Source organism: Ictalurus punctatus, chromosome 19 (genome assembly GCF_001660625.3).
Source record: "Ictalurus punctatus breed USDA103 chromosome 19, Coco_2.0, whole genome shotgun sequence".
NCBI classification, from domain to species: Eukaryota; Metazoa; Chordata; class Actinopteri; order Siluriformes; family Ictaluridae; genus Ictalurus; species Ictalurus punctatus.
The window spans coordinates 11,505,220-11,531,827 of NC_030434.2; the positions used below are offsets into that span (position 1 = coordinate 11,505,220).

The following is a 26,608-nucleotide window of genomic DNA, read 5'->3' on the forward strand; positions in this document are numbered from 1 at the left end:
CCATAATGCACATGTTAAGAAATCATGAAGATGAGTTTATTACACATAGAGAACATGTCCATATGACACAAACCACCAACAAAATAGACAAAAACATATCCAAATGGCACAAAATGAAATAACAAATTGGAAAACCATGAAACTCTTAGCTACAGAATGTGCAATTTCACAAATAAAGAGTTTGGAACTTTGAAACATCTCATTTACCCTTTACTGAAATCAGCACAAGAGCCCAATTAGCACTGTCAAATATGTAATATAGGCATGCAGAAGGTGCTGTTTCCACCCCCTATGACATAGACATGGGGTTGGATTTTAGGAGGCAAAAATAACTATTTACAACAAATATGAAAGTGCAAAATATAAACTACTATATGCAAAACATGAACAAAAGTGCAAAAAACCTTAATAAAAAAATATTAAGAGTCATATTCTAGTGCGCATCATAGAGCTTGGCTGTCCTTGGCATAATCCCAACTCACTGAAACAAAGATGGTCCAATATAGTACACAGGAACACATCACAAGACCTGTATTTGTAAATAGTCTTGGTGAACTTCCTTTGAAGGCAGTACACAGTGTTTTCTCCCAGTTGAGGCTTTGTCTCTCTGGGCAGAGGTTGAGGTGTTTACAATTGTCACTGGATAGCATGGCCTCTTCTCTGCCATCTGTGATATGTCACTGGCAGTTGGAGCCGGCACTGGCTCAGACACACTGAACCCATGGCCTCATAAGTCCTAAAATCCACAATTCTAGACCTTGTGGCTTCCATTTCTTTCATCGATGACCAGGTTCTGGTGAGGTGGACAGTATACCCCTCATGTCAATAAGAGCTGCTTCCTGGTGGGCTTCACATAAAAGAGCCAATCATAGCTAGTGATGCCTTTTAGCCGGTCATTCTGCTCATCATCTTTGACGTTGCTTGTAAGGATCCAGAATATTGCATCAAATCTGTAGAATGCCCATACAGAGGTTTGGAATGGAAAATTATGTAGCTTATTCTTTCTCCACAAATCTCAATCTCTTGATGGCTTTATATTTACAGTAAATGACTAGGCCCAGGAATTTGCATATTTTCAGGCTAGTTACAGGACTCCATGGTGCCTACATACCATTCTGCTTTTACTCTGCATACCGGTTTGTGTTGTTGCAGAGTGGCTTTACCAAAAAAATAACTAGAACAGCTCTAGAGATGTGTGCTTCTGCTGGCTATCAAGCTGTACCCAAGGAATGTGGGCTGGAGAAAAGTGATATTGTACAGGAGACCCCTTCATCCTCGTTAATATTGTGCCACCTGTTCAGGTTGTGTTGTAGGTGCAGGAGCACTGGCTCTCCTAATGGCTCAAATGAGTGATACACAAGTGACCCCTCTTCTCTGACTTCTCTGAGGGTAGATGGAGTTGTCAGTTTTGCAGTGGAAAATTCCACGTGCATGTTGGGGGAGAAGGCCTCAGAAGAAGTGTGAGGAGGATGAGGAGCATTTCTTCTTCTCTGTAACAATAAATAATCATGAATACAAAGTACAATACAAGTAACCAAAATCACCCATAGTAAATGCTAAATTGTCTTTTTATATTTATATGATAACAATAATAATTAAATATTTCTATCTAGCTATCAGAGAACCCATGCTGTTGCATTTGCTGTTGTTTATTATTCTACAAAATGCAATGCCATGCTACATGTGAAAAAAAATTAAAAATACTGCCATGCTACATGTAGGAAGATATAGTTCCATACTACCTGCAAACAAAGACATTTCCACGCTACAAGCTAAAATTAAAAATAGAAAGCAACATAATTTATATACTTTTGAAAGTATATACCATGTCCATTCCTTGCTGGAATGCTCCTCCGCTCAATTCATGCTGTCTTCCTTCAAAAAAAACTTCCAATTCATCGCCAGAGTCATGGAGTTGTCACACTAGGCTTTAGTGCACAAACGCATCTGAAAACGGCAGACCAGAAATGCAAGTTCACTGTGTGATGAAGGTTCAAATTTGGTGAACTCTGGCCTGCATAATCGTGTCATGTGAAGGCATGTGGCCAATAGATGATTATGATGTCACTGCGTGACCTTTTTAGTAAAAAAATTAATAAAATGTTATTTTTTAAAAAATAGAAGCTCTAATTTTAGCGGTATCATGGTATGTACTTTACAACACAGCTTTGAAAGATTATAAAAACAACTTAAAAAGAGCATCTGCATGATTTTCACGGATGATGTAACATCCTGTTCTTGCCTATATTTGCAGTGGCGGACAACAGAAATATGGATGCTTAGCCTAGTGTGAGCGCCCATCATGACACTGCACATACAGAAAGCCAATCTTATAACAGACTTGCGGCGATAAAATACTTTGTTTATACTGATTGCAAGTGCCAGATAATTCGATTTCCATTCCACCAGCCGAATGAAACTCCAGTGTACTGGTAAAAAAGGGTTAAAATTGTTTATTTGTAAATGCTACTACTGAACAATAATGGTTTTAATAAAAAATGAAAAAAAAAAATAATAATACAACAAATCATATTAATGAACTGAAATGAGCTGCTTATGAGGTCTTTGACAGGATCACTCCATGGAATGAGTGTGTGGAGAAGCTCTCCTCATTTACTGATAGATGTCCTGCTGCCATCAACAGTGTCATCATAGAGACAATCTCCCAGATGAAAATTGATGGAGAACGTTAGCCAGCACCTTCTGAGACATAGTATGTCACTTGTTCACTTGTTCAATATGCACTTATTCATCTCAGGCATTTCTTGATGTCAGGAATTTGTTTGTCAATATTTGTTTGACTAGAAAGTTTGACTTGTTAAAACCTCTAGCTCCTCAGCCATATGCATGGAAATGCATATTCTGATTTGACATTATACTCCAAACATTTATGTTACAATGTTTTGATGGTATGTAACATTAAAAAAATAAAAACTTTGCAACTCACTTTTGTATTCATATGATTTTACTTAAAGCCATCAATGACACAATCAATAACCTTTATAACTCACAATAAGTATTTCTAAGGCAGCACAACACAACTATCAACAACAATATAAAATAATTCACTTAAGCTGGTGTCATTATAACTAAAATAATATCATTATAAAAATGTAGGCTGCATTTTTATGAATACATGAATGGAACCATAAGACTGACTAATTAATACTTATAAATTGGTGTATAATACATTATGAGCATGGGCATTGAAAAAGCAAGTGTATCACTTATGTAATTCTAACAATAATAAAAATGTAGTTATATATGTTATTATACCCAACTAGAGGTCATTATGTACTGTTATAAATGTGTTTCTAGAGCAGTAATACTTGCTAATAAATAATTATAAATGGGGCTTTAATTCATTATATGCATGGGCTTAATAGAAAGTGTTCCCCATAAAACTACCCAAATGACCAAAAAGGCTCAACACAGCATTTGGGTAGAAAAAATAACCCAGCATTTTTTAGAGTGTAGGTTCTTTTTTTAAATAAAGTTTCAAAAGTTGTCTAAGAAGTCTTCAATTCTTAGTGACAAAGTCATTATGCTGGCAAGACTGGTATAGTCTGCAATGACAAGCATGTATATACATTATTTATGGATATTGCATGTACGAATTTGTAAAATGTACTTTAATTAAATTCCTTATTATTGTTAATAACTGAAGTGACAATGGCTAATCTACAATGCAGTAGCCATAATAGACTGTACTGAATTCTATATTAAAGTAAATATTTTTTCCTGGACTGTGGCATTCTTAGTGTACCAGAAGCTTTATACGGTCCAATGTTCATCGAAATTGTGTCAAACTGTGAGTATCCAGTCTTACACTAAATACTTACATATTCATTTATATTAATTCATTATTTTAATTCATGATTTATTAATTAACAAATTATTTCATTTGTTAGTTTATGTTAGATCAGTTATGTTTGATCTGATAGTCTTTTGGTAACTCCTGCAAATATAAAAATCTGTTGTGCTTTTGAGTGACTCTTCCTTTTTATGCTAAAGCTGTGTTTCAGATATTTAACCAATTTGAAATTAGCAGACAAATAGTTGTTTTTGATGTGTCAAAACGTTGTAAAGTAAATGTTTAGTATTTTTGCTACATTTCATAATATTACCTCATCAGGTGTGTGTGTGTGTGTGTGTGTGTGTGTGTGTGTGTGTGTGTGTGTGTGTGTGTGTGTGTGTGTGTGTTGGAGTAGATTTTAGATCTTGGCATCAATCATCAAATGAGTGACTTCATCAATCTGACTTTAGTCATGAATTATTTAGTAAGAGACTGTGATAAATCCCATGTCCCAGTGATTTAAATGTATGTGTTAAAATCTGAATGAGTCAGAAATGACAACACTTGGTGTCTAATTTTTGCAACAAGAATGAAATGAACTTGTGTAAAGTGATGATGAGAGACTATATAACATTTTTAAAACATATTTTGTGTAAACCACAAGACATTTTAATTTGAAAGGAGCATGAGTCGAGAGTGCAGTGTGGCCAGGGAGTGTCATCTTCGATGCTGTCAACTTCTGCTTCTGCTTTTGTAAGGCATAAAGAAATGTCGTCGGTCAGACCTGCAACCACCAGAACAGAACAACCATTCGTTTTGACATGAATGGCGTACCTTGGTCTGTTAGGACGTCCTTGGGGATCCCCACGTGCGTGAACAGAAGCATGAATTCTATCGCGATGTTGTGGGAGGTGGCTTTCCGCAGGGGTACTGCCTCGAGATACTCAGTGGCATAGTCCACGATGACCAAGATATACTCGTGACCCCATGCGGAATTGGGAGCGGCCCTTTGAAGTCCATGTTAATCCTCTCAAAGGGGTTGGTGCTGGCTTCCGGGGTTCTGTCCGCTGGCACTGGGGGCAACTTCAGCAGAACACTCGGACCTCCATGTCCATGCCGGGCCAAAGGAACCTGTCCTTCAGCTTCTCCAAGGTGTTCCGGGCCCTCAGGTGACCCCCCAGCAGGTGCAAGTGGGCCAGGTGCATCAGTAGCTGGGTCTAGGACCATGGGATGAAAAAGAGGTCACAGGTCTGACCCTGGCTTTCTGTCCAAAAGTAGAATATCCCCTTCTTCACTAGAAAATAGGCGGTGGGCAGTCTCTGCTTGGGATTCTGGTTAATCCCCTCTATGTGCTGCACCTCCTCCAACAGTGTTTTAGCAGTTGTCCTCCTTCTACTTGCACCCAAAGTTTCCTTCCCAAGTGACCTGGTGAAACACTGAAGACACAGGGTTAGAATGTGTAGGTGTCTCACCTGAAGTGGCTTTTTCCCTGGCGTCCCCTTCTCCATGGGCCAGGTAGGCCCACTGGACCCACAGTTGGGGAGCTGGTGGCTTCCATTGGTGTCGGCCCTGGAGGGAGAGTGGTTTTTTGGAACCCTGGCCAGTCTCACATGAGAAGTAATGGGACAGGGAGATCTGGGATGAGCCCAATGAGGAAAGACCAGTCTTTATCAGAAGTCCAGACCCTGACTTCGGCCGCAGGAACTTCCTGGATGTCCGCATGGATGCAGGAACCCGGGAGTGTTCTGGTTCCCTGAGGGTCTCAGCATAGTATGGTGGGCTGTGCCAGAGTCACGGTGCTCCCGGAGTTTAGGAGGGTGGAGACTGGCTTGCTGTTCACCCTGATAGCCATCATAGGAGCATCGGGAGTCTTCAGCTCATGGTGCACACATCCAGCCAGCCAGGGTTTGATGGTCTGCTGTGATGTGGATGGGTCTGGCTCCGTGGGCATGGATCTCAGAGAGAACCAGGATCTCACTTTTGAGGGTCTTTTAGTCAGCGGCAGTTTCAGACGGGAGCGGGTAGTAGGCCCGTTGCTCCTCCCCCAAGAGGAGTAGGGCGACCCACTCAAAGGTCTCCAGGAAGACCTCGACATTGTCCTCACTGCTGAGTTTGGTGAGCATGCGCTGGGCTTCTCGTTAGAGGTCCAGGGGAGGAATATCAGCAGCAGAGCCAGATTTTTTAAGCTGTAGGAGCTCCTGAGTGACGATCCATAGACTCTGTTCCAGCTCCTGGGTCACTACCTGCTGCTGGAGGTTGATCTCCAGCTGGTGTTGCAGCATGGGATCCATGCAAGTGGTCTGGGCAGGTTCAGTGTTCATGGGATCCATGCTGGAGGTTTGTGCTGGGTATAGGTTCATGTCCACATTCTCCACCACTGTGGCAATTCAAGGCTGTGACAGGAGGAACACAGACACTCAGGAGGCAGGAGTGAAGGGAAAAAATGTGTATTTTATATTAAGGGGGAGGTGAGGGCATCCAGGCTGTGCGTGGTGCTGTCTTCTCATTCTTCGTCATCACAGTTATCTTTAATTGTTATACCTTTTCATAAATTATAAAATGGCAGCTTTAAATAGGCATGTATTGGGATTACTAAAAATTTCTGCCTTATAGCAAACCATCAAGAAATGTATCACTATTAAGATACTCTTTCAGAAAGTTTCACCATATCTACAATTATTCAATTATTGAATACATTTATTAGAAATCTGTTTATTATTAGTGCTATATTTTGTGCAGAGTCCACCATACAAGCTCCCATGACTTGACTGTTGACGTAACTGTTATATGATAATGCATTATAAGGAAAACATTAATGTAAACCTTTAAATTGTCTTGCAGCCAGCAGTGACCTGAAGTGTAACTGAGGAAGCAGCACCCTTCGAGCTAACGCTATTACATTAATTTACATTAATTTCTCCTAATCTCTATACTTTAAAATTATCTACCTTATGTTATACAAATATAACTGACACCACTTTAGATAAAACAATCGTAACGTTGCGCTGTCGCAAATTTGATCTGTATTTTGTTTTTTGTTTTTTTTTACAAAACATCCGCGACTAGCTTGTAGCCCGTAGCCCGCTAGCATCACCTACCGCTAGCCTTGTTTACGTTTCACATTTCTCACTTACCGCTGTTCTGTTTTAAAAAAATATATATATATATATATGTCTGCTGTCTCTCCAGTTTTGAGTGCAGATGAGGACTCGCTTGAGCTTCACATGGTGCGGCTGGAACTGGAGGATGTGGAGAAGCAGATCCGTGGCCTACTCGATAAGCAGGCCCAGCTGCTGGAGCGACAAACTGCGCTGGAAACATCTTGTGCCTCTGCCCACATATCCAAGGTAAGCACACAGCGTGGTATTTCCACTCCCAGCCCCTCTACGCCGTGTGTTTCTCTGTGCAGGGACCGTGCACCTAGGACTTTCCCAGCCGTGGTCTCCGTCACGCCGGCGCCAACACACCTCGGGCCTTGGGTGAACCAGCGGCGAAAGGCGCGGGCTGGACCCTCTCCACCTCCGGTGTTCGAGATTCCAACCAGGAACCGCTTCGCCCCTCTCCGCCAGACCAGACCCAACGCTGTGATCGTCGGGGACTCCATTGTGCGGAACGTCCGTGTAGCCTCATCTAAAGGTAAGGTGCGCACACACTGTTTTTCTGGTGCTTGTGTCCTTGATGTCGCTGCGCAGGTATCCGGGATCCTGAAGAAGGACGAGCGCATTGGAGCGGTTGTGCTGCACACGGGGACGAACGACACCAGGCTGCGGCAGATGGAGGTTCTGAAGAGGGACTTCTCCAGCCTGATCGAGATGGTACGAGGCAGATCACCCACCGCGAAGATCATCGTCTCTGGACCTCTTCCCACATACAGACGTGGAGCAGAAAAGTTCAGTAGACTTCTAGCATTAAATGATTGGTTAGTCTCTTGGTGTAATGAGCAGAATCTGGTGTTTGTCAATAACTGGAATCTGTTCTGGGAGCGTCCTAGGTTGTTTCGTCCTGATGGCCTGCACCCCAGCAGCCTTGGAGCGGAACTGCTTTCAGACAACATTTCCAAGGCGCTACACTCCAAGTGACTGCCTACCGTAAGTACATCTTCCAATAATAACAACATTCAGTATAATCAATGTTCAACTAAAAATCCGGCAAAGGTAATACATACTATAGAGACTGTGTCTGTTCCCCGAGCTATACAAATATATAGAAAATCTTGGAAAGTCTATCTTCGTAACCTAATTAACATAAAATTAAATCATATTGAATGCACAGCCAGCACTTTTGATCTGAGGCTAGGACTATTAAACATTAGATCTCTTGCGTCTAATGTGTTTAACAGAAACTTGGATTAAACCAAACGAGTACATAGCATTAAATGAAGCCAGTCCTCCTGGATACAGTTATGTACATCAGCCTCGTTCAACTGGTAGAGGAGGAGGTGTTGGACTCATCCACAGTAAAAATCTAGTCGTCACACAAAAACCTAAGCATAAATTTAATTCTTTTGAAATTCTTTATACCAGTATAAGTTATGTAGCCACAAAAAATAAGTCAATTCCTCTAATTATTATTTACAGACCCCCAGGGCCATATACTGAATTTCTTAGTGAATTTGCAGACTTTGTCTCAAACCTGGTTGTGTCTGTAGATAAAGCATTAATCGTCGGAGACTTTAATATTCATTTTGATAACCTGGAAGACCCTCTAAGAATAGCGGTTATGTCCATCTTAGATTCAGTAGGGATTAATCAGAACGTAATCGGGCCTACTCATAATGGTGGTCACACTCTTGACCTCATACTAACTTACGGACTAAGTATAGAAAATATTATCATTTTTCCGCAGTCTGAAGTTGTCTCAGACCATTATCTTATCTCGTTCATAATATGTATTGATCATAATATTTCCACCTCGTCTCGCTACCGCGTAAAACGTACCTACACATCAGCTACTGCACCGAGCTTCATAAATAACCTCGCAGAAACATCAATTAGATTTGGATCACCGTCAGATCACACAGAACTCGATCAGGCGACTGAAAGCTTGGAGTCAACACTCCGCTACACGCTAGATAGAGTGGCTCCACTCAAAAGGAAAATAATTAGAGAAAAAAAATAAGCACCCTGGTATAACTATCAAACGCGAACCTTAAAACAGACTACTCGACAATTAGAACGTAAATGGCGTCAAACCAAACTGGTGATATTTCAAACAGCATGGAAGGAGAGCCTACCGAAATATAGGAAATCTCTTGGCGATGCTAGAAAAATCTATTTCTCCACCTTAATAGGAGACAACAAAAATAATTCTAGATTCCTTTTCAACACAAGGTTGAAAATATTAGACGTGAAATACAGGCCATTAAATTAAAACTGGACAGTACTGTAACAAACCCATTACATGACAATATAGCAAAATCAGATCAATGTTTAGAGTGTTTTGTTCCGCTTAGAGAGACCAAACTAGCTACATTAATCTCTTCAGCCAATTCATCAACTTGCATACTAGATCCCGTACCTACATGTTTGTTTAAACAGATTGGTCCAGGAGTAATTGAACCACTTCTAAATATAATCAATTCTTCCCTAAGCACTGGCTATGTACCTAAATCACTTAAATTAGCAGTTATTAAACCCTTGATTAAAAAACCTGATCTTGACCCGTCTCAATTGTCCAACTATAGACCAATATCAAATCTCCCCTTCATCTCTAAGATTTTAGAAAAGGTTGTAGCAAAGCAGTTATGCTCGTACTTAGATAGGAATAACATTCATGAAATGTATCAGTCAGGATTTAGACCTCATCATAGCACAGAGACAGCGTTAGTTAAAGTAGTAAATGACCTTCTACTGACTTACGATCAGGGTTGTGTCTCGCTGCTTGTGTTACTCGACCTTAGTGCAGCTTTTGATACTATAGATCACACTATTCTACTTGATAGATTAGAAAATGTTGTTGGTATTAAGGGAACAGTCCTCTCCTGGCTCAGGTCTTATCTGACCGATCGTTATCAGTTTGTAGATGTAAATGGTGAATTCTCCATGCGTACTGAGGTTACTTTTGGAGTTCCACAGGGTTCTGTTTTAGGCCCACTGCTCTTTACTTTATATATGCTACCCCTAGGTCAAATTATTCGTAAACATGGAATTAGCTTCCACTGTTATGCTGATGATACACAGTTGTATGTTTCAGCGAAGCCAGAGGACAGACAGAAGCTTAGTAAAGTTGAGGATTGTGTAAAGGACATTAGACATTGGATGTTAATTAACTTCCTTCTACTTAATTCTGATAAAACAGAAATACTTTTATTAGGCCCACGTGTAGCTAGAAGTATTCTTTCTGATCACATGGTTACTCTGGATGGTCTTTCTGTTTCATCATGTGCAGCAGTTAAAGACCTTGGAGTGATTATTGACTCCAGCCTATCATTTGATGCTCATGTAGATAATATTACTAGGATAGCCTTCTTTCATCTCAGAAATATTTCTAAAATAAGAAACATATTGTCACTACATGATGCGGAAATACTAGTTCATGCATTAATCACCTCTAGATTAGATTACTGTAATGCCATACTGTCTGGATGTTCCAGTAGGAATATAAATAAGCTCCAATTAGTCCAGAATGCAGCTGCTAGAGTCCTAACTAGAACTAGAAGATACGACCATATCACACCGATATTATCAATACTGCATTGGCTCCCAGTAAAATCTCGCATTAATTATAAAATACTTTTATTAACCTATAAAGCACTAAATGGTCTCGCGCCACAATATCTAAGCGACCTTTTAGTTTTATATGATCCGCCACGCATACTTAGATCAAAAGATGCAGGCTATCTGACGGTACCTCGAATAGTGAAGGCTACAGCAGGGGGAAGAGCTTTCTCTTATAGGGCCCCACAGTTATGGAACAGTCTTCCTATTAGTGTTCGGGACTCAGACACAGTCTCAGTGTTTAAGTCTAAGCTGAAAACATATTTGTTTACTCAAGCCTACCCTGACTAGATTCTGTTCTACTACTTCGCAGTCATAATTATCTTTTTTCTCCCTCTCTCCTTTCGCCGAGCCCCACACGAATTTATGGAGATACTAGAGATCCAGATCCTTTCTGCCTCTGGATGGAGCTCAAATCTTCTTTAATTCCAGACTGCTGGGACTACGGCTGCTCTTAATGCCATACAGACTTCATATAAATCCATAATGAACTTTTTCACAATATCTGTTGTTACCCAGATGAGGATGGGTTCCCTTCTGAGTCGGGTTCCTCTCAAGGTTTCTTCCTCTTAAAACATCTTAGGGAGTTTTTCCTTGCCACCGTCGCCACTCAGTGGCTTGCTCAGTTGGGATAAATTCGCACCTTTAATATCTGTATACCATGTTGATATTTCTGTAAAGCTGCTTTGAGACAATGTCTATTGTGAAAAGCGCTATACAAATAAAATTGAATTGAATTGAATTGAACTACTGTCAGTCTGGTGCTGTAAATTGAAAAACAAACAAAAAAAAACAAAAACAGGACTGCTGTACAAAATGTTTAATATCTAAGTAAATGTATAAGTATACAATTGTTCTCCTCAACAGTGTGGGAGGTTTTATTCTTTAGATGCTCTTTAGTGTTACTATTCCTTTGCAGAAACAAGCGCGGACGAACAATCCAGAGTGCGTGGGGCAGACAAAAGACGAGGTATGGCAGGAAATCAAGGTCAGATGATCGGGCAAATGGGTAATACTGGGATTAGGCAGAAGCGTAGTCAACAAACAAGCTAATGTCTAAACCAGGATAGTCTATAAGAAACTACAGCTTGGTATACGACAGAGACGAGGCTGCTGAGTGTTTACTTCACAAGCAGCTGACGTTAATGAACCCCTTTTATAACTTTTTGAGGGGTGACTTTAGATCTCTTGTGGAGAGCCACACCCTATCTCCAGGTTGATACATGGGGTGATCCCTTCGGCACCGGTCTGCCTTTCGTTTGGTGGTGCGGGAGGCCTGTACCAGCTGTTGGTGGGTGTGTTGCCAAACCTGTTCACTCCAGCAGAACTACTCATCTACTGCTGGTATGTCAGTGGTGGTGGTGTTTCAGGGGAACAATGGCGGCTGGTAGCCCAAAACACACTGAAATGGGGTGAGCTGGGTGTCGGAATGCCGTAGCGAATTCTGTGCATATTCTGCCCATGATAGGAAGTGGCTCCAGTCCCCTGGATTGGTGGAGCAGAAGTTCGAAGGAACCGTATGACCTCTTGGTTGGCCCGTTCTGCCTGTCCATTGGCCTGGGGATGGTACCCGGACGTGAGGTTAACGTTGACCCCCATCTTCTCCATGAAACTGGCCCAGACGCGAGACATGAACTGTGGACCCCTGTCACTCACAATCTCCTCTGGGATGCCGAAGTATTGGAACACATGTTTGAAGAGGACTTTGGCCGTGGTAAAGGCGGATGGGATGGCCGGTAGTGGAATTAGGCACAGGGATTTCGAAAACCGATCAACGATCACCAGTATCAGGGTGTTACCCTGCGACTCCGGCAAGTCCGTTATGAAATCTAGGGCCAGGTGGGACCACGGGCGTTCAGGTGTGGATAGCGGTACCAACCCCACGGCAGGTAGAGTGCGCGGCACCTTGGACTGAGTGCACGTGGAGTATGAGGATACAATACGCTGTACCTCCCTAGGCATATGAGGCCACCAATACTTCTTGGCCAGCAGTTGGTAAGTGTGACGGGCTCCCGGATGACCCATCGCTAGTGTCATGTGGGCCCAGGTGATGAGTTCCAGGCAGTACCTTTTCGGTACGAACTGTTTCTCGGGAGGACAGGCTGTCGGGATTTGTGATCTGGGTATGCGGGCTAAGGCTCGATCTAAGGTCCACTCCATGGCACCAACGATATTGGAGGGGGGCATGATATACCCTTCCTGGTCCACCCAGCCCTCTGAAGAGTGGATACAAGACAGTGCATCGGCCTTTGTGTTCTTTGTTCCGGGCCTATAAGACAGAGTAAACCGGAACCTGGAGAAGAACAGGGACCAGCGAGCCTGGCAGGGTGTGAGACGTTTGGCGGTTCTCAGATACTCTGAATTTTTATGGTCTGTGTAGACAATAAACGGGTGTGCAGCTCCCTCCAGCCAGTGTCTACACTCCCCTAGGGTCAGCTTAACAGCCAGGAGTTCTCGGTTCCCCACATCATAGTTGCGTTCAGCTGGCGACAACTTAAGTGAAAAGAATGCCACGGGATGCAGCTTGGGTTTGTCCCTGAATCTCTGAGACAGAATGGCCCCCACTCCTGCCTCAGACGCATCAACCTCCAGGACAAATGGTCTGGAGGGATCTGGGTGTCTGAGGATGGGGGCTGTGGTAAAGGCCTGTTTAAGCTTCTCCAGAGCCTCCTGGGCAATTGGGGTCCAAAAGGACTCGCCGGGGTTTACCTCTCAGGAGGGATGTCAGAGGTTGCGCCACCTTATTAAAGTCCTGAATGAATCGCCGATAAAAGTTTGCGAAGCCAAGGAAATGCTGCAACTCCCTGACGGTTCGGGGAGTGGGTCATTCCACGACCGGTGAGTTTTGCGCTGGTCCATGGTGACTCCTCTCGGGCTAATGACACACCCTAGGAATGATATCGTGTGTTGGTGGAACTCACACTTCTCGGAATTTACGTAAAGCTGGTATTGCAACAGGTGACGCAATACTTGTCGAACATCCGTGATGTGTTCCTCTAGGGATGTTGAATATATCAACATCTCGTCGATGTAGGTGATGATGTACCTCACCAGCATGTCCCATACGGCATACCCAAGTGCTCATAGTGTCCAGAGGTGTTGCTAAAGGCTGTTTTCCACTTATCCCCACCCTAATGCAGATCAAGTTGTACCCACTACGCAGGTCCAGCTTCGTGAAGATGGTCACGGACCGTAGCTGTTCTAGGGCTGAGGGAATGAGAGGCAGGGGATACCGGTACTTTACTGTCACTGGGTTGAGGCCTCGATAATCAGTGCATGGATGAAGGCCCCCTCCTTTCTTCTCTTCAAAGAAGAAGCCGGCCGACCCGGGAGATGTGGAGGGTCCAATGTACCCCTGCTGGAGAGCCTCCTGAATGTATTCTTCCATGGCCCGCTGCTCAGCTTGGGAGAGCGGGTACACACGGCCCCGAGGTTTACTGGCCCTGGGTAGAAGGTCGATGGCACAGCCATAGGGTCTGTGAGGTGGTAAGCTACTTGCTCTCTCCTTACTGAACACCTCGTGGAGGTCACGATATTCAGGAGGGACCTTGACCGGGACATGGGACAGGGGACTCTCCACAGTCGTGGTGGCCACAGGGACTGTGGGACCCCTCAGACAATTGCGCCAACAGTACGGGGACCATTTGGTAATTTGTTTGTCCGTCCACGAGACCTGGGAGTTGTGAAGTGCTAGTCAAGGTAGGCCGAGTATGACGGGATGTCTAATAGAAACCGTGATGTAAAGGACAATGGTCTCATGATGGAGGGCACTGATTTGAACATTGCTTGGCATTGTACTGTGGGATATGATTCCCCCTCCTATGGGGGATCCGTCGATGGATTGGAACTCCCGAGGCTGGAGCAAAGGACGTATGGGGAGGCCGAGATTCTGTGCCGTCCTCTCATCTATGAAATTCTCAGCCGCTCTGGAGTCAACGAGCGCTGAAAGGACAAAAGAATGGCCTGAATGCTCTAGCACAATGGGTAAGGCAAATACATGAGAAATGTGTGACTGGAATGGACTCACCCGATAGTGATGAGGTTGGTTGTCTGTGCTCCTCTCAGTCATTCAAGGTCTCCTGTGGGGGAACTGACGAATGACGTGAGTACCCTCACCACAATAAATGCACTGTGACATCTTCTCTCCCTCTCCTCCTTGCGGGTCCGAGCATGCCCAAGCTGCATGGGTTCCTTCAATAGCTGCACTCTGCACTCCTTCAATAACTCAGGATATAGCCCCTGATGAAACGCGGTCTTAAGTGAAGGCTCATTCCATCCGCTCCGGGCAGCGATGGTGCAGTATTCCAGAGCATATTCCCTCGCGGTAGGTGAGCCTTGTCTGATGTGCATGAGATCTTGGCCGGTCTCCCAGCCATCAGCGGAATGGTCAAAGGCGTGCTGGAAATGGACGAGGAGGTCCATTAGTGAGGGTCTGAAACCACCTCCTCACTTCCACTCCTAGCTCCATAAAGTGGGTCAGCTTACGGACCTCCGGCATGTCTGAGTGGCTCTCAAAGAACAGCATGCACTGTAGCAGGAAGCCCTTGCATCCCTCTGGCTCCCCAGCATACCTCTCTGGTGTAGGCAGAGGCGGATTGTGCGCAGACGGTGCGGCCGGAATGTGCATAGCCAGCGCCGGAATGTGCACAGCCTGCATGAACGGAATGTGCGCAGCTTGCATTGGCTGAACATATGTTGAGGTGTCTGGCGGTGGATGCATCGTTAGAGCAGAGGGCGTCGCGGGTGGAGACGCGGAAGTGCTCAAAGGTGAAACCTCAGTGCGTAACTGTGATATCTCATCCCAATACACCGCTAACGTGTGGTTTTGGTCCAAAACGGGGTGTCCGCTGTCTCCATAGTCGGTGAAGTAATCTGTCACGATTCCTTTGCGGAGACAAGCGCGGATGAACAGTCCAGAATGCGTGGGGCAGACGAAAGATGGAGTACGGCAGGAAATCAAGGTCAGATGATCGGGCAAACGGGTAATACTGAGATAATGCAGAATCGTAGTCAACAAACAAGCTAATGTCTAAACCAGGATAGCGGATAAGAAACTACGGCTTGTTATGCAACAGAGACGAGGCTGCTGAGCATTTACTTCGCAAGCAGCTGACGTTAACGAGCCCCTTTTATAATTTTTCATATAGTGCAGGTGTTTGTAATCAGAACTCCGGCGAACTCGAGCGCGGCATGGCTGGGAAGCATAGTCCTCATCCGCCATGTCCACGGGTGGCACTACATGCTGGGAACTGTAGCTGCATGTTCGCCGTGATGCAACATTTAGTAATTTCTCATGGTAATGTGTTTAAACTGTCAGGTCTGCGTCTATGACTCTCTTAATGGAATTGTCTTAAATAACAGTATATAAAGACCTTTTAAAAGTCAAACATCTTTCACTCGCTGTCTCTCTTCCTACCTTTCCTTCTGCTGTGATAATGAGAGACAGGACACATACACACACATATTTATTTTTATAAGAATTGTAAGCTTGTCTCTTAACAACATTCTTTATTATTTTTATTATGAAATTAAGCAAGGAGTAAAAGAAAAGGTAACTATCCCACCAGTACATTCATCTAATTTCAACTGATTGGAAGGGGATGTTGATGTTGCACGCAGTGCATAATTAAGGAGAGAGCATTATCCAATGTATTTCTGTTTGCTCTATGTGCCATTTGTGTGTCTATGTCGGTGGTGGGATGGGTTTCTTTTGTCTCCTCCCCCTTCTCTAGGGCCCACCTGCTGCGTGCATCACGTTCTAGCTTGCTAGTGGATGATCACGTCTTGTCCACGCCTGCTCCGGCCTTGTGTGACAGAATTGGTTGCCTGCACGTTTCCGGAAGTGTACTTAAGCCTCATCATTCTCCATCCCAGGGCAGATCATTGCCATTGCTTTGTGTATAGAGATAAGTGCTTTTCGCCTGTGTATGTCTATTTCGCTTGTGTATGACCTTATGCCTGTTTTGACTTTGTTTATGCTCTGCCCCATTACGATTCGTGTGATTCACTTGTGTATATATGTATATATTATTTTGTTAATTAACACACTAATAGTCACCTCTGTAAATAGTGCAAGGTTAAGAGTGGTTTGTAGGAAGTCGGCAGGTTGAGCGACGCCGTAAGGATGATCTATTGATCCTTGCAGATTTTTACAGCATATCAGTTGCATGGAGCGCCACTAAGCGAGACCTCAAAAAGCTGCTGAAGGAGCTGGAGTTAGAGTTGGCGCTGCAAAATAGGCCAGCTCCCGGGTGACCTGCATCTCCTGCACCTGCGCTTCCTGTACCTGTTCATCAGTCATCACCTGTGCTAGAGCTTGTGCATCATGGCACCTCGTCTGTAAGTCCTGCTGGTTTTGATGTTAGTAAACACATTGTGTTAGTTCCTATGTTTAGGTAAAGTGAGGTGGACACCTATTTCCCTGTGTTTGAGCGCATTGGTGCCACTAGAAATATTTGGTCTTTATTGCTACACTGCAAGTTTGTGGGAAAAGCTCAAGAAGTATGTTCTGCTCTAACGTTGGAACAAAGCTTGGAGTATGAAAAAGTTAAATCGGCTGTGTTACGAGCATATGAACTTGTCCCTGAAGCTTATCAGCAGAAATTTCGAAAGCATGCCAAAACCGCCAGCCAATATATGTTAAGTTTGCGCGTGAAAAGTCTGCTTTATTTGATAAGTGGTGCGCCACAAATAAGGTCATTACTTTTGATCAGTTAAAAGAATTGATCCTGCTTGAAGAATTTAAGACTTGTATTTCTGACAAAATTGTGGTTTATTTGAATGAGCAAAAAGTCTCTTCGCTCGCTGATGCTGCCGTTTTGGCTGATGAGTTTGTGCTCACGCACAAAACTGTATTTTCCCCTCCCCATTGTGATATTTCTGATTGCAGCTACAGCCTGAAAGCTCCTGTGAGCGCATCAAAAATGTTAGTGAGTCCAGTGAATGTTTTTACTGTCACGAATCTGGTCACCTCATTGTTGCTTGTCCCGTGTTAATGCACAAAAATCGACGGAAAGCACAAAACAGTCCTAAGAGTGTGGTTTTAGTGCACGTACAACGACAACACTGTGACAGTTTGCATTCACTTTCTTCAGTTGATACTTCATTTGAACCTTTTTTTCTGGATGGCATAGTTTCTCTGATACCGATTCAGATCATAAACCACTGTGTATTCTGAGAGATACTGGAGCCGCTCAGTCCTTTATGCTGGAAGACGTCCTTCCTTTGTCTGAGCACTCTAGCTGTGGTGCAGATGTTCTAGTTCAGGGTAGTGAACTTGGTATAGTGAAGGCCCCATTGCATATGGTTTATCTTCATTCAGAGGTTGTGTCTGGCTTCGTTAAGGTTGCAGTTCAACCTCAGTTGCCAATTAAGGGAGTTTCGTTTATTTTGGGTAATGATTTAGGCGGTGGAAAGGTTTTCCATTCACCTGTTGTAACAGACGCTCCCGTGTTGCATGAGAGCAATGAGCTTTTACGTGAGTTTCCCTCTGTCTTCAGTTCCTGTGTAGTAACAAGCACCCAAACTTGCAAAATGAAAGGTGCTGTCGATATTTCAGACTTATGTGTAATGACGATCCCTTATTTGAAAACCAAGATTTGTGTTCTAGTCCTGGGGTTCTTCCCGAATCTAAAACTTCTTCAGTATTGGAAGAAGAGTGTGGTAAATGGGGTGTTGGTCGAAAACAGCTTGTGGCTGCCCAGAAAACAGATGTTTTGCACTCTCACTGTATGGCTGGTGCTGTAGATAAGGCACAGTTACCTCACTGTTCTACAGTGTATTTCTTTGATGGGGATGTATTAATGCATAAGTGGACACCCCCGAACTCTGAGCAGGATTGGAGGTCAGTTTTTCAAGTTGTGCTTCCAAAACCATACCGAACCCAGTTGTTGAGTATTGCCCATGACCATGATCCCACTGGTCATCTTGGTGTGAGGAAGACATATGACCATGTGCTAAGGCATTTTTTGGCCTGCTATGAGCTCAGAGGTTGCCAGGTATTGCCGCTCCTGTCATGTGTGTCAGGTTGCAGGGAAACCAAATCAGGTCATTCCCCCTGCTCCACTTCAACCTGTTATGGGAGAACCTTTTGAAAGAATTTTAATAGATTGTGTGGGTCCCCTTCTTCGAACCAAGTCTGGTGATTCATACCTACTAACGTTGATGTGTGCTGCTACTAGGTACCCTGAAGCTATACCCCTGCGTAGCATAAAGTCCTGTGCTGTCATTAGAGGTCTTGTCAAGTTTTGTACCACTTTTGGTTTGCCAAAATACATCCAGTCAGACCAGGGTTCAAATTTTATGTCTGCTCTGTTCAGGAAGGTTATGACACAAATATATGTGCGTCATCAGGCTTCTAGTGCTTATCACCCAGAATCCCAGGGTGCATTAGAATGCTTCCACAAGACATTGAAGTCTATGCTTAGGACCTACTGTTTAGGCAGGGAAAAGATTGGGATGAAGGGATTCCCCTGTTATTATTTGCTATCCGTGATGTTGTACAAGAGTCACTTGGTTTCAGTCCTGCCGAGATAGTCTTTGGGCACTCTGTTCGTGGACCTTTAAAGGTTTTACAGGAAGAGTTCCTGTCTCCAAGTCCAGTGAAACCCCTAACTAGGAATGTCCTAGATTATGTTAGTTCCTTTTGGGAGCGCCTACATACTGGTTTTGAGTTAGTCAAAAGTTCTCTGGCATCCTCTCAGGCCTATATGAAGGCTTGTTTTGATAAAAAAGGCTGTGGTGCGTACATTCCAAGCGGGTGACAAGGTTTTGGTTTTACTGCCATTACCCGGCTCTGCTCTCCAGGCTAGGTTCACAGGTCCTTATGTTATTGAGTCTAAGTTGAGTGATACAGACTATGTTGTGAAAAACCCTGATGGAAACGAAAGTCTCATGTGTGCCATATGAATATGCTCAAGCCTTAGATCTCTTGTGTTACCATGGATGTTGGTTCTTCAGTTCTTGTTGTCACGTCAGTAGCTGCTGCCTCTATGAGCGTACTGCTCATACTGCTGTCCACAGACATGACATTGATGTTAATAATAATAATGCTCCAGTTAAACAAAATGCTTATAGGGTTAATCCCACTAAACGTGCCATTATGATAGAAGAAACAAACTACTTGCTTGAGAATGGTCTTGCTGTGCCTAGCTGTAGTCCCTAGTGCTCGCCTTGCCTGCTAGTTCCAAAGCCTGACAAAAGCTATAGGTTCTGCACAAATTATAGAAAAGTCAATGCTATACCATACAGGTTCCTCCAATATACGGTCATGGCTTTTGGTCTGAGAAATGCTCCAGCTACATTTCAGCGGCTAATGGCACAGGTATTGGGAGATGTAGAGAACTGTGAAGCCTACCTCGACGATGTGGTCATTTTTATAGACATCTGGGATAGTCATATTTGTGTGTTAGCCTGTGTGTTTGCTCGTCTCCAGACAGCTTCTCTTACTCTGAACCTCACAAAATGTGAGTTTGATCATACCACCGTAACCTACCTCAATAAACAGGTTGGACATGGTACTGTTCACCCACTGGATGCTAAAGTTAAGTCCATTGCCACTTTTCCTGCACCTAAAATAAAAAGTGAACTTCGACGCTTTCTTGGGATGGCTGAGTACTATAGGAGTTTTTGTAAGAATTTTTCAGATGTTGTGTTGCCTCTCACAAATCTCCTCCGTAACTCTGTTTCATTTGTGTGGTCTTCTAGCTCTAAGGCTGCTTTTGAGGCTGTTAAGCTGTTGTTATGTAGTGCACCTGTTCTTTCTGCTCTGTCTTTTGTGAAGCCCTTCAAACTTGAAGGAGACACCAGTGGTATGGGTGCCAGTGCTGTCTTGATTCAGTAAGATGCTCAGGGCATAGATCACCCGGTTAGCTTCTTTTCTCACAAGTTTAACCATCATCAGTTGAACTACAGCACTATAGAGTAGGAGGCCCTTGTGCTTTTGCTTGCGCTCCAGCATTTTGAAGTTTATATTGGTTCTAGCTCTGACCCTGTTACTGTTTTTACAGACCACAACCCCCTAAGTGTTTTTACATCGTATGTCAAACAACATCCAATGGCTCATGCGGTGGTCCTTGATTGTGCAAGGTTTTAACATAACCATTCAGCATAAGAAAGGGTCTGAAAATGTTGTGGCTGACTCACTATCTTGGTGTTATTTTAATGACAGTTATGAACCTGACGTTCACTCTTAAGGGAGGGGGTGTTATGTTATCCAATGTATTTCTGTTTGCTCTATGTGCCATTTATGTGTCTATGTCGGTGGTGGGATGGGTTTCTTTTGTCTCCTCCCCCTACTCTAGGCCCCGCCTGCTGCATGCGTCACGTTCCGGCTTGCTAGTGGATGATCACGTCTTGTCCATGCCTGCTCCGGCACTGTGTAACACGATTGGTTGTCTGCACGTTTCCGGAAGTGTACTTAAGCCTCATCAGTCTCCATCCCAGGGCAGATCATTGCCATTGCTTTGTGTATAGAGAGAAGTGCTTTTCGCCTGTGTATGACTATTTCGCCGGTGTATGACCTTATGCCTGTTTTACTTTGTTTATGCTCTTCCCCGTTAAGATTCGTGTGACACACTTGTGTATATATGTATATATTATTTTGTTAATTAACACCCTAATAGTCACCTCTGTAAATAGTGTACAGTTAAGAGTGGTTTGTAGGAAGTCGGCGCCATTTGTGTTGATTTTTCTTTTCTCATGGTTTTGGGGTAGCTAGGGAGTGAGGGAAAACAGTGTATTTTTGTTTTCTTTTCTTGTAGTTTAGTTAGTTTTCTTGTGGTAAGGTTAGAGGGTATTTTTGTTTATTATTTTGGCCTGGCCGGCTTCTGAAGAGTGAAACCACTGTGTGTGTATATATATAAGGTTCTCTGCTTGGAGAATAAACAAAGCAAACACAATCTTGGTCTCGCCAACCCTTTTCTTTTTTTATTTTATTGTATGGTGCGGCCCGACCTAGACCGGGTCGTAACAGAGAGAAAGAGAGGACATACTGTAAGGCTCAGCTTGAAATGTTTGCTATAAATAAAGACTTTGATTGCTTTCAAGAGTAAATCTCAATCATTTACAACAAATTACCTCTAAGACTCTTGACGACAGACAAAATGAAAGGATAATAAGAGAGAAGAAAAGAATTGGTGCTGATGTACTGAAGCAAATTCATCATTCAATCTGTTGCTCTGGACAGTTTGTCCCCCATTTTATCCAATGGAAAGGGATCATCACAGACCAGATGGGTGGAGAGTATTTTAACACAACAATGACACTGATATAGTATCGTGTAAGGCAGAGTGCTACACAACTTTCAAAATCTCAGAATTGCTGACCCTTTCATACGACATGACTTGAATCACTTGCTTGGAGTTGTAGGGGTGTACACACTACAGGATCACTCTCAGATCAGACATATACACTACAGGATCCCAAATCCCACTTTTGCAGGAAAATTAAAATGCTACAGCAGTCTATCATGTGACTGTCACTATTTTGTACAGAAACAAGAAAAAGTTGTTTGAGGAGATGCAGACAACATATCGTGAAAAGTAATATAGATATTTTTATTCTTGGCAAGAAACATATTGTGTTTATTTCATGCTGTTCTTAACAACCATTTGAGTATGACATACCAAATCATTTCTAACAGAAGCAATATTATTGTGCTTACATTTTGTCTTTCTCCAACACAAATATATAAATACATGCTAAACTGGATTCAAGGATCTGCTGCGCATGACAGCGGATGAAGGAGACTTCCACAAGGAATCTCATTGACTGTTTCTTAGTGCTGTACTTGACAAAAAAAAATTAATTACTGAGGAAATCAATCATGCATAAAATCTTTGGAGTAAAAGCGATTGTTCACAGGCTATGTAATATGCATTGCTGATCTGTTCACACTACACAGCTGGTTGCCAGAGGAGCATACAACAAGTAGTCACCAAACTGGCAGGTGTAGTCACCAGGTGGCAAAATTAGTCAGTGAAATTAGGAAATCTGCGGTTAAAATCACGTAGCGTGTAATAGGCTTAAGGCATATGTATGACTGAATCACTTTATAATGGAACTCACATGTGTTTATTCTACATTACATCCCTGGTATACAGTGGGTGAAATAAGTATTGGATATGTCAACATTTTTTACAGTAAATATATTTCCAATGAGGTTATTCACATGGAATTTTCACCAGACAGCAGTATTAACTCAAGAAATCCGGAAATATAAAGAATTCACAAGATTAAAGTCCATAAATGAAGTTATGTGTAATAAAGAGGAATGACACAGGAAAAAAGTATTGAACACGCTAACTGAAATTTATTTAATACTTAGTGGAGAACCCTTTGTTTGTAATGACAGCTTCAAGATGCTTCCTGTATGAAGAAATTAATGGGCCGCAGTATTCAGGTGTTATTTTGGCCAATTCTTCTATTCAAATTGTCTTTAAATCTATTTCAATTGGATTCAAGTCATTTGATTGACTGGGCCATTCTAACACCTTGGTTATTTTTCTCTGAAACCAATTGAGAGTTTCCTTTGCTGTATGCTTTGTATCGTTGTCCTGCTGAAATGTCCACCCACATCTCATCTTCAAAATCCTGGTGGATGGCAGCAGATTCTTCTCAAGAATCTCCCGGTAAAGTGCTCCATTCATCATTCCTTCAATTATATGAAGTCTGCCAGTACCATGCATTGAAAAACAGACCCACACCATGATGCTTCCACCTCCAAACTTCACTGTTGGTATAGTGTTTTTAGGGTGATGTGCAGTGCCAAACATGGTGTGTAGTATGACAGCCAAAAAGTTCAATTTTGCTCTCGTCTGACCAGACTACATGCTCCCAGTATTTCATAGGCTTGTCCAAATGAGTTGTAGCAAACTTTAAATGAGCTTCGACATGCCTTTTCTTTAGTAATGGAGTCTTGCAGGGTGAGCGTGAGCAGTGGAATGCATTGCCTATTGTTTTCTCTGTGACGATGGCACCTACTGCCTCCAAGTGTTTCTGTAGCTCTTTCCGAGTGGTCCTTGGCTCTTGAGCTACCCTTCTGACTATTTTTTCCTCCCTCCCTCATCAGAAATCTTGTGAGGAGTTCCTGTGCTTGACCACTGATTACGGCGTGATGTTGCTTCCACTTGCGGATAATGGTGCTTACTGGAGGAGTCAGAAGTTTTGAAATACGTCTGTATCCGATTCCACAATATGTTTCACAACAATAAGGTTGCGAAGGTCTTGGGAAAGCTTTTTGCTTTTACCCATCATGAGATGTTTCTTGTGTAACACCTTGGTAACGAAAAGCCTTTTTATAGACCATCAATTTACTAACCCAGCTGATATTAATTTTCCCAGATAGGGGGTATAATTACTTTCGGATTTCAGCTGCTTCCTTGAGTTAACTTGCCTTGGAGAACTGCTTTTTCGTAGCGTGTTCAATACTTTTTTCCTGTGTCATTCCACTTTATTACACATGACTTCATTTATGGACTGTAATGTTGTGAATTATTTATATTTCCGAATTTCTTGAGTTAATCCTGATGTCTAGTGAAAATTCGATGTAAATAGCCTCATTGGAAATATATTTACTGAAAAAAATGTTGACATATCCAATACTTATTTCCCCCACTGTATATAAAATATAGGCTATTAAAATGGAGACTTTTATCACACGTGATTTGTCACGTACACATGTACACAACATTCAGTTAGTGCATGAAGTGCGCGTGGCCATGATGTGTGGCAAAAAGATCATCCTATTAATCTGTCTTGTATTAATTTCCAGAAAAATAAAAACAGGAGGCGGCTCATAGAGCCGACTCGTTAGCAAATGACACATCACTAACACAAATTGGCCATGTATTTTATAATTTGGGCTAAGACCTTCTTGTATAAAGAAGAAAACAGAAATATCAATTGCTCTATTTTACTTGAACTAGTTTTGTGCTTCTTTCTATGGTGTTTTTATGGAATTAAAAAATAAAAATAAACTTCAAAACTGTGTCAGCCAGCTCAAATCAAGTGCTCACTTTCAAACACACACAAACCAGCACCTCTCTCTCTCTTTTTTCTTCACACACAGACACACACACACACACACACACATACACACACACACATACACACACACACACATACACACAGAGAGATACAGATACACATGCAGGCGCACAGGCACACACACAGGATCCTGTCATTCATACTCCACACACACAGCTGCTCATGCAGTTGTCAAACCAAAAGACATTTTATACAAGTTCAAGGGTTATACAGAGGAGATTTTTAACCTTTATCATCACAATGATGACAATTAGGAGAATGCCCAAGAAATCTCCATAACCAGCTTTGAGACGATCGTTTAGACAAAACCTCTGGATTACAAGAGAAGCCATTAGGCAAATGTCCAAAATAGCTACAGTATCAATTCCTTGGCTGCTCTGTAGTTTTCAACACACACACACAGCAACTACAGTTTTTTTCTATTACATAAAAATCTTCTACTTCATATTTACACACACTTAAACAGATCAATAAACCTTACTTACTCACTTTCTTTCTCCAATACAAAGAACTTGATTCATACACTCAAAAAATCTCACACATCGGTCATATATCATAGAAGATAGTGATATCTCCAAATGAAAAGCTTTCAGGCAAGCTGCCATCTACCATGTGGAACCTCACTTGACAAGGACACCTCACCCTTTGCCCACTCACCCACTGAGAGAAATCCAACTACGTGCACCGAACGCATGAACACCACAAGACAGAGATCCTTATCACAGAAGAATGACACTTGAGATGAAGAAATAAACGCCCAATTTAATGGTACATTGACCCAAACAAATTGGAGCATTCAACTGCTTGGATCGATGTGGTGTTTACATAGATTGAGTCGGCGACAATGGATACAGAGTATCACCACAGTGATGGCTTTTCATCACAAACCTGCCAGTGCTGTCCCGTTCTTTTCCTAAGAACAGCAGTATCCACAGGTTAGCCTTACCCTCAAGCCGCCCATAACAGATCTGTCCTTTTCCCCAAAAAAACCCAGCGGTATCCAGAGGTGAGTCCTACCCCCCAACCTGCCCATAACAGACCTATTCTTTTCTCAAAAAACCAGCGGTATCCACAGGTGGGTCCTGCCCCAACCTGCCTGTAATAGATCTACTCTTTTCTTGAAAAAAAAAAAACCCAAGCAGTATCCACAGGTAGGTCCTACCCCCAACCTGCCTGTAACAGACCTGTTCTTTTCTCAAAGAAAAGTGGTATCCACAAGTGGGAGTCACAGTCTGTCGTTAAACACACATTGTGCACACACATTTTATCACTATGTGCTCATATTTGCTTTAGACAGACCCATTTGCAAATGTGTATATTCTTCCTCTCAATCCAGTCTTTTTACTTTAAAAACACAATTTTATTTCTTATCTTTTGGTTAGTAATTTACTATGTTTTTAGTTTGTAATTTACTAATTTTTAAGCAGGGTCACAGAACTGATCCACTCTGCTTACCTTTTCCTATGGTTGGCCAAAGTTGTCTGGTCAGGATGGCGGGGCTTTGTCCCCTCAGTCAGGTGGCTGCTTCTCCATCCTACATTGACCCTGCTAGTTCACAGATTCAAACTATAAACTAATTACAAGATCTATCTTACACTCAAGATGAATAAAACAGCGAATTCATGAATTCAGATATTCAAATAAGTTTATAAGCAGTAATGCAAGACAGCAAACAAACCAACTGGTACCAGGACTGCTCGCCACATGAAGATGTAATTTGCACCAAAGCTCCTGCTAGTTTACCATATCCTTATTTACATTCCAATACATTTTCCAATTTTAACCAATCACACGTTTCCTCTTTTTGCACATCCAATCACAAGTTTCCACACGTTTCCTCGTTATGTATCTCCAAGGTGTCTTGGGTTTTCTATTTTAATGCTGCCCTAAACATTTCCTTATATCTTGCCTCAGTCTGTTTTCTTGTAACATTATGTACATCATCATTTTTGACAGTTATACTGTAGGGTCTATTATCTTTTCAAGCAGTTACTTCCTTATATACTTTTGATCTATTTCTACATCAGATGAGTGGCAGACTTTTCTCTTG

The 26,608-nt window shown here is 42.6% G+C and overlaps 1 long non-coding RNA gene across 1 annotated transcript; it reads right to left on the reverse strand.

Moving 5' to 3' along the window:
• Positions 1 to 26,608, reverse strand: LOC128635410 (uncharacterized). Its single transcript, XR_008398386.1, has 3 exons — positions 26,014 to 26,608; positions 1,826 to 1,947; positions 1 to 1,490 (listed from the first exon to the last, which is right to left on the reverse strand). It is a non-coding gene; the product is annotated as an uncharacterized LOC128635410 (long non-coding RNA).